A 19,603-nucleotide genomic window follows, 5' to 3' on the forward strand; every position below is an offset into this window, starting at 1 on the left:
TCTGTAGACTGAAGTACAAGGATTATGGTTATGCCACAGTTTGCTCATTCTTTTCTATGAGGAATGCAGAGGCAACTGGTGAGGGGGTGCCCGGGGACCACTAGTCCTCCCTAGTACAAAGTCCTGCAGCAGGGGTCTGCCCTCCCGCACTCATTGGCAGTGGCAGAAGAGCTCCAGCTTGCACTGCTCTCCCAGCCATGCCACTCCATGGGTGGGGCAGGACCGCCCATGTACTCCCTGGCAGGAAGCAGAGTGATGCAGCTGGGAATGCAAAGAGAGCTGGGGCCATCAGGACCGGCCCTACCATGAGGCGAACTGAGGCGGCCACCTCAGGTGCCAGACTGTGTGTGGGGGTGGGGAGGCGCCACTAGGACCCAGAGTGTAGAAAATTGTGTCTGCTGCTGGTGCATATGTATTCTCTCTGCTCTAGATGCACAGAGATTGTGGAGTGCTGTGCTTGAGGAAGGAGGGCACAAGAAACCTTTCAAAGTTTTGGCACAAGCAAGGGGACATGGGGGCATCACTTGAGCTCCCCGCCTCAGGTGCCAAAATGTTGTGGGCTGGCCCTGGGGACCATATTGCTTCACTTCCCCTGCCACCACAGGTGAGCGCAGGGGACTAGACCCCTGCTGCCAGTGCTGGAGCTCTGTCTCTGTTAGTCCCCCAGGCCACCTATGTTGGAGGAAGAGGCAGGTTGGGGCAGTGCAAGGGTGAGGAGAGGCAGAACTTTCCCTGGTCTGGGGAAGGTTACGGGGCTGGTGGTCCTCAGGTACCCCCTCACCAATCGCCTCTCATTACTCATAGAACAGAAGGAGCAAATTGTAGCATAACCATAATCTTTGTACTTCAGTCTACAGAATTCAATTGTTTTCTGACAAGATAGCTGCACAGAACTTCAGTGCACTGAACAATACAATTTATCCAGAAACTTCTGCTCAGGTGATCTTTAAAGACAGGTATTGGAATTCTTCTGCTCGAGTTAAGCTGGCTAATAAGAATCAAAGTGATCAGGCACTGAAGCATTCATGCATGTGAAATCAAAATGCACACCCACAACCTGGAATTTCGTGATGCCACGAAAAGAAAAGAAATGCAGTGCTACAGGGACTTGAATCGCCGAAACTTTCAAGCCAATCGCTAGGCTCAGGTGTCATTGCAGTGAGTGATGGTTACACGACTCAGGTTCCTCATCAAGATGACAAGACATTTATCAAAAAATAAACATCAAGGTAAAGTGGAGACGTCTATTCTCAAAACCCACAGACATTTACTCACGTGCCACGGTCTGCACTAATAATTCATTTTTCTTATAGCAATTAAAGAGCAAGGTCTAACACTGAGCCCCGATGCACAGCTTTATTATATGGGCTATACGCTAGGGAAGACTGCAAGTGCTCGTAGGGGGGAGGGAGGAGTCATCCTGATGATGGAAAAGATGATTGCTCCTTCCTGCAGCAATAAATACACTTCACTTTAAATTTAGTGGTGGCAAAGAGCAATTAGATTTAGAAGCAGCAGCAGCAAACACAAAGGTGCCCGATCTTAACTGAGGCCTCTGAGTACTACTTGATGAAAACAACACATAATAAGAAGAGGACCTCAGTGTTTACTTGAACAATATACCCTAGTAGCAAATATACTATTGTCTTACCCAGAACAGGCAGAGAGCTCTTTATTTTTAAAGCCCTATTCTAATATAATCTAATTAATCCCCAGTGCAGCCCCAACTGCTCCTTTCAAAACCTGGGTGAACTGAGGTAAGGCAATACTTCAGTCAGGCTGAATCCTCTATTAGGTATGAAGTTAAATATTAGCATTTCCATTTTACTATATGCTGAACCTCTCTAGTTTGGCACTCCCTCTTCTGGCAACATCTGTGGCAAAGGGCACCATGTATGGAGGGCTAGGAGGTGCAGTAGCCCCCCTGAGTTTGAACCCCTGGATTTCATATTAGAGGTCTGCTTAAAGCTCATGTCCTGACTCTATAAGCACTTCTTAAATGCAACAGAGTTTGAGCTGCTTGCAGCTTTGCCTTTGGGGCAGGGGGTTTGTTATAAAAAGAGGGAAACAGGGTGACAGAATAACAAAAGGCTGGTTTTTCAGGGAAATGAAGGATCGTTAGATCATCATGATAACATTATTGGGTACTCCACTTAAAAGATAGGGGGGAGTAGGAATAAGTGTTGTGCTGTGAGGATCTGCATTTGGACCACTGCTTTTAAACTTCTCATAAATATTCTTGAATAAAGCGTAAACAGTGACTAACCCAAAAGCTGATTGCAAAGAGTTACAAAAGAATCTCGCAAAATTGGGTGACTGGGCAACACAAGGGCAGTGCAGCGCTAGTGCAGACTCCGTGCCCCGTGGCTACATGCGGCATGGACTAGGTAGTTCGGATTAGGCATCCTGTTCCACGAGGAGTAACGGTAGTTCGGAATAGGAAGCCTAATCCGAACTACCTAGTCCGTGCCGCGTGTAGCCGCGGGGCACGGAGTCTGCACTAGCGGACATTTAAAAATGGCGGCGCCCGGCAATATGCAAATGAAGCCCGGGAAATTCAAATCCCAGGCTTCATTTGCAACTCCAGTTGCCTACATTACCACCCAAGTTCAAACTAGGGTGGTAGTGTAGACATGCCTGCTTTAGTCATTTTGGGTATGTCAAACTTGAAGGCTACTGAGGGCCACACAAAGGAAAAGTGATAGCTTTCAGGGCCACCAATGAAAATGTACTTTACCAGAAAGTCGTAATTATTTATTATTATAGATTATGTTTTAAGTATATTTTATAGTACTTGTACAGGTCTTGTTTTAATATAATACACTAATTTGATGTGTAAAATTGTTATTTGCTCATATATTTAAATTAAAAAATATTTTATAAATTTAAGGTACTTTTAAATTTTTTATATGATACATAACTTGTTTTGTTAAAATAAAAACAAGTATAGACCGTGGTTAATCAAATAGAACAGGCTTCTGTGAAAATGTCAGATACTTTGTAAGTTTGAGCTTTTGTATAAACACAATTATTCATGCAATTGCAAAAATTTGACATATTTATTGATATAAAATTAATATACATTTTGTGATTTTATTTGGGAATAAATAAATAAATAACAAAATATTAACAAAATAACCCTCTCCTCTCCTCCAGAGACAGGCACTCCCATACCCCTGTTCTAATCCAGTCCCCACCACTCCCCCAGAGCCAGGCACCCCCAACCTAATGCTTCCTCCCTCCCCCAGAGCCAGGCACTCCCAGCCCCCCCAACCTAACCCCTCCTCCTCCCCCAGAGCCAGGGCCCCCCAACCCAATGCCTCCTTCCTCCCCCACATCCAGGCCCCCCAACCTAATGAATCCCTCTACCTCCACAGCCAGGCACACCCAGCTCCACCAAACCTAATGCCTGGGTCCTGGAGTCACCGTTGCCGCTCCCACATATTTCTTCCTCAGGTGCACTGGGGTGGTGCGAGCACAGTGGCCAGCTGTGAGCATGTGCTGGGCACCATGCACAGAGCAGCTCTGGCTGTGAGCAGTCACTGTGGTGCAGAGCAGCCCAGCTGGCTGTGATCTTCACTTGGCCACATGCTCCAAGCGGCCAGCGGGCTGCACTTTATTCCTTTATAAAAATGTACTGGCGGGCCACAAAAAATTTCAGTCGGGCTGCATGAGGCCCGCCAAACACCAGTTTGACATGCCTGGACTAAAGGGTGTTGGGATATGTTAGAGGTCTAGAAAATCATGCCTGGTATGGAAAAATAAAATAAGGAAACATTATTCATTCCTTCACTAACATAACACGAGAAGATGATCCAATTAAATTTATAGGTAGCAGATTTAAAACAAAATAGGTGACAGGGGATGGATCCTGATGATTTCATGTTTATTGCTTCTGAATCACCTGACATTGGCCACCGTTGGAAGACAGGATACAGGGCTAGAAGAACCATTGGTCTGACCCAGTATCGATATTCTGATATTCTTATATAGAGCTAAAATGTATCTGCCCCCCGCTATAACTCACTAGATCCACTCCCCTTCCAGAGCTAAAATAGAGTCTAGGTATCCTGACAGGGTCTTTCTCTCTCTCTCTCTCCACAGAGTGAGTAACAAAGTAAGAATATATATAAAAATTTTAAGGCTAATCAGTATCCCTTAAGTGACTTGCCACAGGATGTCAGAATATGTTAGTGTTAGAGCAGAGTGGGTCTAATATTTATTTAATTTTCTTTCTTTTATATAGGCAGTAGATACAGTGCTCCTGCTAGCTAATTGCTAAGTTGTCTGCCAAAAATAGTTTTCCAGTGCCTTAGTAGTCCCTGGATAGAGATGATGTGTATGTGCATGGGAGGGAAGATGGGGTTGGTCCCCCCGACTCCCCATTGTGGTGGTTGGCTTTTATTGAGCATGTTCAGTAACACTGCTGAAGCCTCTTTTGTCAGTCCACCATCCTTATACTCTCACTCTCTTCCCACCCCACGCGCCATCATGGCATGCACAGGTCAGCCCCTCCCTACAAAATTTGACATGGCGCCCCTGATCTGTGGTCCAGCATGATTTTGGTTAGCTGAATATCCACTTATGGATTTGACCAGGTTTTCATGGCCCCATACATTTTGTTTACAGCCACAAATCCAATGTTCTATGCTGTTATTTAGCTCTAATTTACCCATAAATGTCTTCTAAGAGCCCAGTAAGCAGACAAAGGGTACGTCTAGACTACAGGCTTTTGTCAACAGAGGCTTTGTCGACAGATACTGTCGACGAAGCTGCTGTTGACAAAGAGCGTCTAGACTACAGCCAGTTCTGTCGACAAAGCAAGCTGCTTTTTCGACAGAGTCTAGATGCTCTCTTTTGAAAAAGCACAGTGTGCTCCAGATGCCTGTGGTACAGCAGCTGGGGCACTGCTGGTTGGTCCTGTAGCGCCGCTCTGGGTGCTACTGGACCAACTCGGCAGCACCCCAGCTGCTCTGCCCCAGGCGTCCTGATTCAGCCACTGCTGGTCAGTTTCAGCAGCGGCTGAATCAGGACGCCTGGGGCAGAGCAGCTTGGGCGGCGGGGCTACTGGACCAACCCAGCAGCACCCCAGCTGCTCTGCCCCAGGCATCCCCAAGTCAGCTGCTGCTGAAACTGACCAGTGGCTGACTACAGGAAGCCCCTGCCCAGGGCTTCCTGGAATCAGCCGCTGATCAGTTTCAGCAGCAGCTGACTTGGGGATGCCTGGGGTTCTTAAGTTGAATCTGTATGTAAGTCAGAACTGGCGTCCAGATTCAGCCACTGTTGAAACTGATCGGTTTCAGCAGCGGCTGAATCTGGACGCCAGTTTTGACTTACATACAGATTCAACTTAAGAACAAACCTACAGTCCATATCTTGTACGTAACCCGGGGACTGCTTGTATTGTGATGTGAATTTTTGCCCTTAAAATACCATAACATACTCTCAACCTTAACTCCATTTTAAAGTAGCTTTTCCACAGGAATTTCTTATTTTATTTTATTTTATTTTATTTTGTGAATGCTAAATGAGAGACCTAAAGAGTTATGATATCTCTAATGAGTTTATCACACTGGATATCAACCTTTTACATTACTTTTTGTATTTTAATCCTTAGGGCAGATTTGTCTGGCTGCTCTGCATCCCTTTGGAGTAAACAAAACAGCTGAAGCATTCTCTTTTTCTCTCTGGGTACGTCTACACAGCAACATTATTTTGAAATAACTTAGTCCATGTCTACACAGCAGGTGGTTATTTCAAAGTAGTGTTGAAATATTGTATAGCTGGAGGATTTCTTCTTCTGACTCCTGTAAACTTCATTGTATGAGGAGTAAGGGTACATCTACACTGCGGGTCTATTTTGGGATATCTCCAGTATCCTAAAATAGCTATCCCGCATCTACACAAGCTGCCTGTTATTTCAAAATATTTTTCATAAAAACAGGAACACTAATTTAGCATCCTGGTAACCCTCATTCCATGAGGGTTAAGGGATGTCTTGAAATAGCATATTATTTCAAAATTTGGCACTGTGTAGACATGCCAAATTTTGAAATAGACGATTTCAAAATTCAATTGAAATAAGATTCTTAATGTGCGTAGCTCAATTTGCGTATCTTATTTCGACTTCAGGGTGATGTGTAGATGTGCCCTAAGGGAAGTTGGAGGAAGAGTGCTCTATTTCGAAATAAATGCTGTGTAGACGCTCCCAGATTTGAAATAAGCTATTATGAAATAAGCTATGCAATTGATGTTAAGACACCCCTGCTGTGTAGACGCCCCTCCCCTTCTCTTACTCCTCCCTCCCCCCTACAGATTTTGGTAGCTCTCACTTTAACTGAGCACCAGGTTTATAGCTATTTTGTATGAATGAAACAACACAAACCATTCAGCATGTGCTGGTGATTCTGTCCCTCGTTTGCTTACATGTAACCACAGACATTTTAAGATCAATGAGAATTATTAATTGTGTAGACTCCTCTCCTTCACTCCAATGACTTATTTCAACTAACAGAATTGCAGTATACTAATTAGCTGGAGAGAAATATGATGATTAATTGAGTTGCTCTTTAAGGCCCAGTAGCACCACTGAACAGTGATCTGAGTTATTGATTTGGCCCTGTCTATTGGTCTATAATAATAACTTAGCTTAATGACAACCTATGATCTTAAAAGATTTCAGTGAGTTTTAACTACCTGAAATTTTCGAAGAGCATGGGTCACTCTGTATATCATTTGGGATAAAAACAATATGTGACACAGGCTGTCAAATGTCTTAAACTACCAATTTAAAATTTGATTTTAACACAATGGATTTAATTGTAAATTAACAGAAAATTCATTCTGTGCTCATAAAATAAATGCTGTAATTTGGGGGAGGATACACTATATTTCCCATTCATAATAAGGAATTAGAATCCATTCTTTGAGTACAAAACTCAGCCTTAACTTTAGAGCTAATGCCTCCCTAAAGATTTGGTCTATATTTTATTTTTTCTTGCTTATGGATTGAGGTCACTTTGTAAAGAACTAAGAAAATTGCTACCTTTTTTGCAGACTTTAGTTCAGTATTTCTTTTTATTTTCTTTCATTAGCCTGCAGCTTTTGATGCTAGATTACGGTGTCTTCCTAGAACAATCACAAGCTGGTCTCTGAGGGTATGTCTACGCTACAAAGTTAGTTTGAACTAACGGACGTTAGTTCGAACTAACTTTCATAGGCGCTACACTAGCGCTCCGTTAGTTCGAATTTAATTAGAACTAACGGAGCGCTTAGTTCGAACTAGGTAATCCTCATTCCATGAGGATTAAGCCTAGTTCGAACTAGCTAGTTCGAATTAAGGGGTGTGTAGCCCCTTAATTCGAACTAGTGGGAGGCTAGTCCTCCCCAGGTTTCCCTGGTGGCCACTCTGGCCAACACCAGAGAAACTCGTCTACCCCCCTCCCGGCCCCGGACCCCTTAAAGGGGCATGGGCTAGCTACGGTGCCTGTGCCAGGTGCAAGCCTGCCAGCACCCAGCCAGCAGACCCTGCACCTGGCACAGCTCGAGCCAGCCACCGATGCCCCCCAGCCCTCCCCCTCTTCCCGGGACCAGGCTGGCGGCTCCCGGGAGCTTGCCCGGGACCGCAAGAGGCGGGCACCCGCCTGGGCTAGTGCGGACATCGTGGACCTCATCCACGACGTCCGCACTAGGCACAGGAAAGTGGCCGGCTAGGACAGGAGAGCAGCCAGCCTGGCCACCCAGGAGCAGGTGTGCATGAAAATCAAGGGGGTCCACTGAGACCCCCGACTCTGAGCCCTGAGCTTACAATGGCCGTACTGGGTCAGACCAAAGGTCCATCTAGCCCAGTAGCCTGTCTGCCGACAGCTGCCAACCCTACAGACCCTGGAGGGGATGGACCGAAGACAGTGACCAAGCCATTTGTCTCGTGCCATCCCTCTCCAGCCTTCCACAAACCTTGGGTAGGGACACTACTCCTACCCCCTGGCTAATACCACTCCATGGACCCAACCTCCATGACTTGTTCTCACTTCCCTTTAAACTCTGTTCTAGCTCTAGCCTTCACAGCCTCCTGCAGCAAGGAGTTCCACAGGTTGACTCTTTGCTTTGTGAAGAACAACTTTCTGTTACTAGTTTGAAGCCTGCTACCCATTCCTTTCCTTTGGTGTCCTCTAGTCCTTCTTTATGGGAACTCATGAAGACTGTATGCACCCTCTCCACCCAACTCCTGCTTTTAGAGACCTCTATCCTGTCCCCCTTCCGTCTCCTCTTTTCTAAGCTGAAAAGTCCCAGTCTCTTTAGCCTCTCTTCATATGGGACCTGTTCCCAACCCCTGATCATTGTAGTTGCCCTCCCCTCTCCCAGCCTCTCTCTTCCCCTCTCCCACCTTTTCCCAGTCTCCCCCAGTTTTGTTCAATAAAGACAGATTCCATTTTTGAACACAATTGTCATTTATTTTGTACATCAAGAAGAGGGGCTAGGGAAGGGTAAGTGGAAGGAGGTGAGGGAGGAATGGGGTACGCGCCCTCGATGGGGAGGACTGGGCTGGCTCTGCGGGCTTCTGGGGGTGGAAGCTCTCCTGCAGCCCCCCAATTGCCCCCTCTCCCCAGATGGCAGCCTGCGGCAAGTGCAGCCGGTCTGATGGCCGAGTGTTGTGATGTGCCCAGTGTGGGTACTTTGCAAGCAGTCCTCCCCTGAGAACTGTCTGTCCGGGGTGGGGGTCGGGACCCTTTAAGCACAGCCCTCGGCTAGCCTGAGGCAGCAGCTCCACGCTCTAAGTCCTCCTCTGATGCCCTGCCGGCACTGCTTCCGGCCATCCTTAACCCCGGTTTAGGGTCCACTTAATGTGGACGCGATAGTTCGAATTAGCAAAACGCTAATTCGAACTAGTTTTTATTTCTAGATGCGTTAGTTCAAATTAGCTTAGTCCGAATTAACTAATTCGAACTAAGTTAGTTCGAATTAGCGCTGTAGTGTAGACATACCCTGAGACAGCTTTCTTACTTTTGAAACTTATTTGCTATTTTACCAGTGGGTTGGGTTCTATTTTTTGCCTTAATTCAGTTTCTTTAGTTCATAACAACAAATGACTTTCATGATGATCTCTTTTTGATCTCCATGCTCTTGCTTTAGCAGTATCTATTACCTTCAATGCATTATTTTTTGTCACAATGGATTTTAAGATTACAACCTTACAAGAATTTTAGTTCTTTTGTCTCTCCTTTCTGGGTACTGCAGTCATCTTGGTTTGGTCATTCACATCTAAAGAAGGTCTGACATAAAATGGCATTGTAGGCTCCCTATTTATACTGGAGTACTTCCTACCAAATACACACTATATATATGCATGCATTAATGCTGAAGTAAATATCCCTTCTGCTTGTTACAAATAAATAAACATGGGGGCTGTAATGGACTCTTGTACTTGTGTTTATCATATTAAATATATGGTTAGTTCTTGCTTTTATCTTCCATAGACTACTGCTGGAACAAAGCCAATGCTGTCACAGACTAATGCTGATGCTGTAGTCCATGCTTTTGTAACCTTTAAGTTAGACTACTATGATGCTTTATTTTACGACCTTCCTGAGAAAATTCTGCAAGGCTCCAATGGGTTCAAAATGTTGCAACCTGAATATTAACTTGCAATAAAGTGACTCAAAGTATTACGCCCGCTGAGAGGGAATTATTTTAGTTCCCTCACTCAGTATCAACATGATTTTAAAACTGCCAGGAGAACTGATAGCATTTGGTGTTGCTATATTTGGGACCAAGGTATCTCAGTTGTTGCCAAAGCATGGGTATGTCTACACTAGCTCGGTAGTTCGAGCTAGGTAGGCAAATGAGGGCAACTGGAGTTGCAAATGAAGCCCGGGATTTAAATACCCCGGGCTTCATTTGCATCTTTCCGGGCGCCACCATTTTTAAATCCCCCTTAGTCCGAACTCCGTGCCCACGGCTACACGCGGCATGGAGTAGGTAGTTCGAATTAGGATCTCTAATTTGAACTACCGTTACACCTCAGGTAAGATCCTAATTCGAACTACCTACTCCGTGCCACATGTAGGTACGAGTACGGACTAAGGGGGATTTAAAAATGGCAGCGTCCGGGAAGATGCAAATGAAGCCCGGGATATTTAAATCCCGGGCTTCATTTGCAACTCCAGTTGTCCTCATTTGCCTACCTAGCTCGAACACACCTGTTAATGCATCCCAGAATCATTGATGAAGATATTGAACAGAGCCGATCCCAAAACAGACCCCTGCAGAACCCCACTTGTTATGCCTTTCCAGCAGGATTGTGAACCATTAATAACTACTCTCTGAGTACAGTTATCCAGCCAGTTATGCACCCACCTTATAGTAGCCCCATCTAAGTTGTATTTACCTAGTTTATTGATAAGACTATCATGCGAGACCGTATCAAACGCCTTACTAAAGTCTAAGTATACCACATCCACCGCTTCTCCCTTATCCACAAGACTCGTTATCCTATTAAAGAAAGCTATCAGATTGGTTTGACATGATTTGTTCTTTACAAATCCATGCTGGCTGTTCCCTATCACCTTGCCACTTTCCAAGTGTTTACAGATGATTTCCATAATTATTTACCTCTATTCTGAGACTATTCAGAGTCCTATTGCTACATTTTACATTCTGCCTCCTCAGGTCTGCTGTGGGCATTGTAAAGTAGGGGACAGCTAATGCAGGGCAACACACCTTCCTCTCTGCCCCAGCACACTCCTATTCCCACGTGCTAGGACCTATGAGCAGTACTGGCCAGCACTGCATCAGGGCCTCCACAGTGGATATTTGTTCACCCTTATGTTGTGGAAAGTGTAAACAGGTCTTACTATCACTGAAAATATAGCCCACGGTTCTTTATCTTTTCCTGATACTCTTGTGTTTAAAGAAATTGCTTTAGTGTCGGTCAGGGAGAATTTATTTTTTAAATGAAATATCCTTTGCTGTTCTCCAAATGGCTGTGTCTACAGAGATACAATAAATGTAGAGGTTGTCAGTAGCAAAGCTAAACGAAAAACCCACTGCGAATTCAACCCTTAGCCATTTCCAGCATTAAACAAATATAATCTGAGTGGAAGCTGGAATTAAATAAAAAGAAAAAGAAAAAGAAAACTAAGTACAAAGACAGGAAATTCTTAGAGGAGCTTGCTTCAAAACTCTGGTTTCTCTTTAAATTCCAACTGTAACTGTTGTTCCATTATTTTCAAAGAAGTGACAAAAGCACAGCAGCTTAAGTGCTACTCTGTAGCCTAGTTACAGAAGGATTAAGGAGCCTAAAAGATCCTAAAGCTTACAGGGTTTTTATATACTGTACATTCTGAAAGATTTTTTAAAAAAATGTTCAAATTATAGTGGGCACATTTGGTCTTTTTTAAAAAAATAGTTAGATAAGACATTACTGCATCAAGCAGATATTTCCTATGGTACTAAGTAACCATCCCGAGATGTTCATGATTTTTACAACTATGAGTAGGCCCATGGACTTCCCTAAAGTTAAAGGTGTGCATAAGTGTCTGCACGATCAGATTCTATATTTACAGTGCAGTAATACTGTTAGAACGACTAAAACTTTTATAACTGTACCCACTGCACAGTGAGGCTACGTCTAGACCACAGGTTTCTTTTGGAAGAACCTTTTTCAGAAGAGATCTTTTGAAAAAACTTCTTCCGAAAGAGAGCATCCACACTGCAAAAGCGCATCGAAAAAGTGACTTGCTTTTTTGAAAGAGAGTATCCAGACTGAACAGATGTGCTCTAGCATGTAAGCTTTGATTGCTATGGTTGGAATGGCCACCAGGGCACCTGTGCTTTTTCCTCTTTCCTCTTCTTCTGAAAGAACTCCCTCTTCCCAGTCCACATGCCTTTTTGCGAAAGAGCTCTTTTGCAAAAAGGCTTCTTCCTCGTTGAATGAGGATTACCAGTGTCGGAAAAACCCCTCTGTTCTTTTGATTTTCTTGTGGAAGAACGCAACTGCAGTGTGGACGTTCCTCAAGTTTAGTCAGAAAACCAGCCATTTTTCCGACAAAACTCTGTCGTGTAGACATACCCCAAGTGCGAATTTATCATTGTTGCTCTAACTCTGCTTTCATTGAAATCAATGGCAAAAATCTCATTGACTTGAATGGGGGCAAAGTTAATGCTTTTAAAAAACCCACTTTCTGTATAAGTGGTGATTGCCTATACAAATCTTTCACTTGCCTTTTTAGAACATATTGTGAATACTCCAGTAATGTTATCTAGTTGCAAAGGCAAAACTGTAAAATCTTTACAGGGCAACTACTATACAGCACAGACCTAATAAAACACGCTTTTCTTTTTTATAAGTAATAGTTGATAACTTGAATATCACGCTATAGTCTGTGATCATCAAATTATGTGCAGAAAGGTTATATATGCATACTCCTTAGTTATAATGTGTGCCCAATCTTGCAACCCAAGGACACTGAATTCACATGAGATCAAAAGAAGCTGGAAAGCATTAGAAACACCAAGATACATTATGGACAGGATAAAAAACGAATTTGATGTGGCAGTGTAATTTTTTTACACAAAATGTATACAATATAACAACGAGCAGGGTTGCCATCTCTGATGATTTTATGGCAAGCCATATTTTGTGGTCTTCCTGAGGTCCCAGCTTCATGGAAGCATGTGACTAGGTGAGAAACTCAGCTTTCATTAAAAAAAGAAACACATTCCTCCAGATGTCAGAGAAAAGCTTACAAATGTGACCCAAGTGTAACATAAAGGCTCAGAATTTAGTAGGCAAAAAACCCAAAGGCCCGCAAATGCATTATATTTTTAAAAATCTTGTGATTTTTTGGAGCCTGAGTAATGATTTGTATTGTTTAGATGTACAGTACAAGATGAGGAAGGATAGTTTTGTGGTTAAGGCAATGGACTAGAGAAAGAACTAAGGGTACGTCCAGGGTTGGATTACCCAATAGGCATGTGCTTAGGGCTCCAGCAAAGCAGGGGCACAAAAAAAAAAAAAAAAAAAAAAGAGAGATTTTACGGAATAGTATTGTTTTTATTTTGAATTACATATGGGGGGGGGGGGGGCACCATAATCTTTTCAGTGCTTAGGGCCTCTAAAGGTCTTAATCCGGCCCTGGGTACGTCTACACAGCAGCATCTACACCGCAGACAGTTATTTTGAAATAATGTTGCAATACTGTCAAGCTGGAGGACTTCTTACTCCGTCACCTGTAACCCTCATTGTATGAGGAGTAAGGGTAGTTGGAAGAAGAATGCTCTATTTTGAAATAAGTGCAGTGTGGATGCTCCCAATTTCAAAACAAGCTATTTTGAAATAAACTATGCAATTGATGTAGCTCAATTTGCATAGCTTATTTTGTAGTTAAGCCCTGCTGTGTGGAAGCACTCTAAGAAATCTGTGTTAACTTAGCTCTGCTGCAGATTTCCTATGTAACTGGATAAGTCACATGATCTCTTTGGCCCTCAGGCTACGTCTAGACTGCAAGCCTCTTTCAAAAGAGGCTTTTTTGAAAGATACTTTCGAAAAAGCCTCTTTCGAAAAAGAGCGTCTAGACTACAATCAGTACTTTCGAAAAAGCAAGCAGTCTGGATGCTCTTTCGAAAAAGCACAGTTTGCATTACATAGCACCTTTTTTCGAAAGAGCACTTTCAAAAAAAGACGTTATTCCTCGTGAAATGAGGAGTACCGCCATCGAAAGAAAAGCCGCAGTCTTTCAATTTAATTTAAGAAATTAATTAGTCTAGACACAGGTGAAGTTTTTTCGAAAAAAGGTTACTTTTTTCAAAAAAACCCTGCAGTCTAGACACAGCCTGAGAGAGATAACAATGTTTCTCTTCTTCAGCAGGGTGCTGTAAGAATACATTTATTAATTCTTATGAAACACTAAGGTTCTAGGATTATGAATGTCATTGAAAAGCCTATAAATGAATAAATGTATTTTCACTCATTAGCCCAAGAAAGCTCTGGTTTGTTTCAAGCTGTGATTACTGAAGAGGCTTTATTGTGTATTCTTTCAGTAAGCAAGCTGACATTAAGTGGCAATATTTTAAGATTAGTTGTCATGCAGTCTTTAAACTTCACTGGAAAAAAAGTTACATTTCATTTTTGGATTATCTTTTCCCAACTGTTTAAAACAGACTGGAGAACTGTGGGTTTGGATATTAGCTTTAGAATATATTTTAAGTTTACCAAGAAAAAGGAAGCCCAATGAGATAAAAATCAAAATGTGTGAAAAATATATTCTTTTCACTGGCATGGTCTTATGTTCCATCTCTTCTCTCCAGCAGTGAAACGTTGGCAGGAATTCTCCCACCTCCCAAAATTCCAACTGAGACCTTGATCCTGCATTTGGATTGGCACAGGCACAAGGATACATCCATGCAGAACCACTTGTAGGATAGGGGTGTAACAATATTAAATCCACTTTTGTGAAGAGCAGTTATGTGTGGTTTATATATCTATCATCACAGTACAGGTTGGACCTTCCTGCTCTGGCAGTCTTAGGACCTGAGCAGTCCCAAAGAAGGGTGTTTGCTGAACCAGGGGAAGTCAGGTCTCCAGGCTATCCCGGGTCTCCCCTCTGGCCACCATCTCCAGCCAGCATGCTGGCCCCCCAACCTCTAGCCCCACTCTGGCTGCTGAGATTGCTCTGATTGTCAGGGCTCTGCTTCTGGCAACTGGTCCTGCTCGGACTGCCAGCCCTGCTCCAGCTGTGGGGCTCCATTCTGGCTGGTGGGACTCCACTCTCAGCCACTGGCCCCATTTGAGCTGCTGGCCCTGCTCTGGCTAGTGAGGCTCTACTCCTGGCCATTGGCCGCACTCAAGCTGCCAATCTTACTCTGACTGATGGAGCTCTGTTCCCGGCCACTGAGCCTGCTCTGGCTGCTGGCTCCACTCCAGCTGGTGGGACTCCCATAGGCTGCCAGACCACCGTCTGGGCTCCACTCCTAGCCACTGACCCCATGGCCTGCTTGCTGGCCTCCCTGCCCCCAGGCCATTGGCTCTGTGGGCAGCCAGCCTACAAAACCAACTCTGCTCCCTGCCACTGGCAACCTCTGCACCTGAGGCTCTCTGATCCAGGGGCTTTCTGGTCTAGCAACATGGACCAGACCAGAGAGGATCAACCTGTAGTGCATAGAGGCCCCAACCAAGATCAGAGCTACATTGGGCTAGTACATGCACACAGTAAGATTCTGCAAAAGTGGCGAGGAGTCCTGTGGCACCTTATAGACTAACCGAAGTGTTGGAGCATAAGCTTTCGTGGGCAAAGACCCACTTCTGACATGCATCTGACGAAGTGGGTCTTTGCCCACAAAAGCTTATGTTCCAACACTTCGGTTAGTCTATAAGGTGCCACAGGACTCCTCGCCGCTTTTGCAGATTCAGACTAACACGGCTACCCGTCTGATACTTGACACCAGTAAGATTCTGCCACCCAAAGCTTGCACTCCAAATATACAAAGCAGAGAAAGGAAGTATTATCTCCCTGTAACCCTTCTGCCGGGTAGGCCTGGCAGTAACCAGGGCTGGGTTCAATATCTTGGGGTCCATCTCACACAGAACCGGCTCAAGCCCCCACCCAGTAATCTGGGAAATTCACCCCCCCCCCCCGGGTGCCTCTGAGAGGCAATGCTTCCCCACGCGCAAGCACTGAGTCTGAGTGTAGAAAAGAAACATTTAATGAAACAGAGAGAGAAGTCATACAGCCTTAACTTGGGGGAAACACCACAAACAGAGTTCATAACCCAAACATGAGCCAAGCCCCCCCAGCCAAGAATCACCTGAAGTCCAAAGAGTCCAACACCCCAAAAGTCTCTGTCCCTGGTCCGTGCCACCCAGAGTCCCAAAATTCACCCGCAGGGTTTCACCTCCCAACCTGGGTAGAAATGGGGGTGGCGGGATAGATAGGGGGCACCTTCCGACACTCCGCCATGCTCCACCAGCTGTCTCGTCCCACGCCACTGGATGCTCTGCTGGATGCCTGCCGCCGCTCCTCACTTGCTGCCACCGCTAGTCGCTGCTCCTCGTCTGCTGCTGCTCCACACCACGCCACTGGTCGCTGCTCCACGCCGCTGGTCACCGCTCCTCGCCTGCCGCCGCTCCGCACAACATTACGCCACCAGCCAGTGATTCCCACCAGCCACTCTGCTGGTCGCCGCCACTCCACTGGCTGCAATAGGTCTGGCTCTCAGCCAAACCAGTGATTTCAGCTCTCCATGATTTCAACTCTTTAGCCACCAGCTGGACTGGTAAAGGAATCCAACTTCCCCTGGACTAGCAAAAGAAAAGACTCCTCAGGGAGTCTGCTTTAGGTCTGTCCTTAAAACAAAGGGGCTGCATTTATACTGGCAAGTTTTTCTGCAAAAGCAACCATTTTTGTGCAAAAACTTGCCAGCTGTCTACACTGGCCACTTGATTTTGTGCAAAAGCACTGACGTTCTACTATCCGAAATTAGTGCTTCTTGTGCAAATGCTTTGACGTTCCCGTTCAGGCAAAAGCCCTTTTCCGGAAATGTTTTTGCACAAGAGGGCCAGTGTAGACAGCTAAAAACTGTTTTGTGCAAAAAAGCCCCAATGGCAAAAATGGCGATTGGGGCTTTTTTGCGCAAAACCGCATCTAGATTGACACAGACGCTTTTCTGCAAAAAGTGCTTTTGCGCAAAAACATCCGTGCCAATCTAGACGCTCTTTTCCACAAATGCTTTTAACGGAAAAACTTTTCCATTAAAAGCATTTGCGGAAAATCATGCCAGTGTAGACACAGCCAGGGGGAAAAGGGGCAGGTTCGGCCAGTCTTATAGCTCACACCTGGCAGGTGTGAAGCAGGCTGACTCAAGCCCTTAAACCCTTCCCCCAGCTCAGTTCACTCAACTCTAGAAGGGGGGAGGCTTGTTCCTCCGAGACCTCCTACCATGATGGTGGTGTCTCTCCTGCAAGCACTGGTGGCATGTTTTACAGTTCCCACATTTATGGGTAGCATGATTAGTGACCCCCACAACAGTCCCAAATTATTTACAATTCTCCACATTCCATTCCAACACTGACCCTCCATCAGCCCCGGCTGAATGGGGTTTACATAGCCACATCTGGTATTCTCTCCTGAGCTGTATTTACATATCAACAGTTAACAGTTAATTACCTTGCAAAGCTAAACAATTGCAGCGGGCACACCCACCCCTCCTTTTAGCAGGCTGATAGCAAGCAGCAGTTCAGCCCCTGCTTACATCCATTTTACTGAAGGGGAACTGAGTCAGCCCAACCGAGTCAGGATGTGAGGTTTCTTCATACATCAACAACTTGCTCCATGAAAAGACAGTATTTTGCAATGGGAACATGCCAAAATTGATGGAATGGGCCCTGTTAGCACACAGTCCCCAGGGAAAGTATGTTTACCCAACATCCCTATTCTATCACTTCTCTGATAGCTTGTCTCAGCATAGAGTACAAGCATTTACCCACATTGAATTACCCATCCTGTCGACCCAGGCAGAGAGATTCACAGATAAATAGGGCCACATGACAACTTTGCTCCCTTCCAACCTGACCTCCCCCAAATTTATATGTTAAACACTTTTACAATAACATTTGTATTGCTCATTCCCTTGACAAAAAACTAAATGCTGCCCACATTTAAATCTGTGTGGGTGAACTACAATTAGTAATATGTTGTCATTAATCTTTATAGAGTGCCGCAAGTATATACAGCATTTAGAGTACACGTAAAGAGACTAAGGCCCTGCCTCTTCTAAATCAAATAAACAGGACTTTCAGGACAACAGATTAAAAAGAAGAGGAAATAGAGAAAGGCTCATAATTTTGAAATTTGACCCAATGCCTTTGTACTACCTATTTGTTAAAAAAAAAAAAACCAACCCACCACATTTCAGAATAAGTTACACAGAGAAATCAAACATCAGTTTGAGTCCTGTTTGGATCCAACCCTTAAGTCCTCTGCACTAAAAAGCCTTATTGTCAGAGGTAAAATGGAGGAAGCACAAAGAAAATACAATTAACAAGGACAAATACACAAGAACAAATCAGACTGAAATTCTCAAACAGAACAATAAATGCACCAGATTGTTACAAACCAGGGAGCTGAATGATTTTATTCCATGTCGCAGGAAACTTACATTACAGTAGCTGCAGGCCTGGTGCTATCTCTGGGCTGCTCCTGGAGCTGTCTCATGGGCATGGCCCCTAAACAGCATCTGCATCAGCTGTGTAGCTGCCAGGACAGGCAAAATCCAGAGACCTTTGAAATATGATGTTCTATCCACAACTCCTGCTTTGCTGGCTTCAGAGTATGGAGAAGTGGTACAGGGAACAGTAAAGGAGGATGACAAGGGAAGCTAAGGCAGCAAGGAGGGTGAGGCAGACAAATGTAGGCAACCATAGGTTCAGTTGAATAGACAGTGAGAAGGAATGTGAAAGAGTCAAAGGAGGAACAAAGAGGTAGTGGGAGACCCACACAAGTGTGAAGGGATGAAGGTGGGAAATCTGCATGGGAGCAGGGAGATAATGCAATAATCAGAGAAAAAGAAAGAGAGATTTGAATGGAAATGGAAGGGGAAGGATTGATGGAAAGAGAAAGCAAGAGAGAAAGAAAAAGGGGGATGGACAGAAAGACAACTTCTGCTCCCCCTTCACTTCTAAGTTAGTGAATGTCATTTTCACTTAAGTCACCCTGATGGGAGAAGGCGTAGGAGAGAGTTTGGGGAATCCTCTTGATGTGCACAGAGAGATGGCAGCATTAGGTGGGGCCTGATTTTATGCAATGAAAGGAACAAGGGAATGGCTGAGAACTTCACTGTAGGCGAGACATTTGATGGGGAGGAGAAGAGGCAGGTTGGAAGAAAGTTTGTTTAGTTATTTATTGTCGAGGCTTGACTGGAAATTTGGAAAGAAAAAAAAGCTTCCTCTTCCCAAGTCTCCTCTTGAGTTGGGTGAGCGGCGGGGGGAGAAAGAGGATGTGGGTTGTTATATTACAGCTAGGAGCTTCTCTAGTTTTCCTTTAGGGTGGGCCCATATTGTAAGAGGAGAGCCTCAGGGTCATCATGCCCAGCTAAATCAAAGTGAAATGTACCTACATAAGGGACACGGTTAGCTTACGCCAACCTTATATAAACAACTTCTCCATGCAGATGAATGAATTGTCACCCTGACTAGAAGCTTTAACTGCGGAAACTTACTTTGCAGTAGCTGCAGCTCCCTCGGTTGCAACCTGGGTATGACTCCTAAGTGGCAGGTGGAACCTAGAGGGGTTTGAAACATTACATTCTATCCACTCCTCCTGCTCCACTGTGGGGGGAGGGCTCCAGAGCCCAGAGCAGTTGCAGAGGAAAATAGCTAGCATCAGGAGCTGAGGCAGCAAGAGGGGAGTGGAAAATCACTAGGTTTCTGTGGGACTGAAATCCATAAGCCTTCCTTCTATATCCTATATAGAAAGACCGTGCTGACATTGGTCTTTCAATTCCTAGTTATAGACTGAGGAGGGGGAACAATATGCCAGGTCACTATTGTTCTAAGCTAGTGTGTTCTCCCTCAGATCACATTGCCAGGCACACGCAATGATTGACATTA

General features: G+C 44.7%; 1 protein-coding gene across 2 annotated transcripts in view; it reads right to left on the bottom strand.

Moving 5' to 3' along the window:
• SPATA16 (spermatogenesis associated 16) overlaps positions 1 to 19,255 on the bottom strand; it is a 167,128-nt gene extending 147,873 nt beyond the window's left edge. For both annotated transcript variants that reach the window (XM_025190471.2, XM_025190469.2), the window contains exon 1: positions 19,213 to 19,255. The gene's annotated coding sequence lies outside the window, so the exon portion shown is untranslated. The remainder of the gene's footprint in view (positions 1 to 19,212) is intronic.
• Between the last annotated feature and the right edge of the window lie 348 nt (positions 19,256 to 19,603).

This window comes from Pelodiscus sinensis, chromosome 10 (genome assembly GCF_049634645.1).
Source record: "Pelodiscus sinensis isolate JC-2024 chromosome 10, ASM4963464v1, whole genome shotgun sequence".
NCBI lineage: Eukaryota > Metazoa > Chordata > Testudines > Trionychidae > Pelodiscus > Pelodiscus sinensis.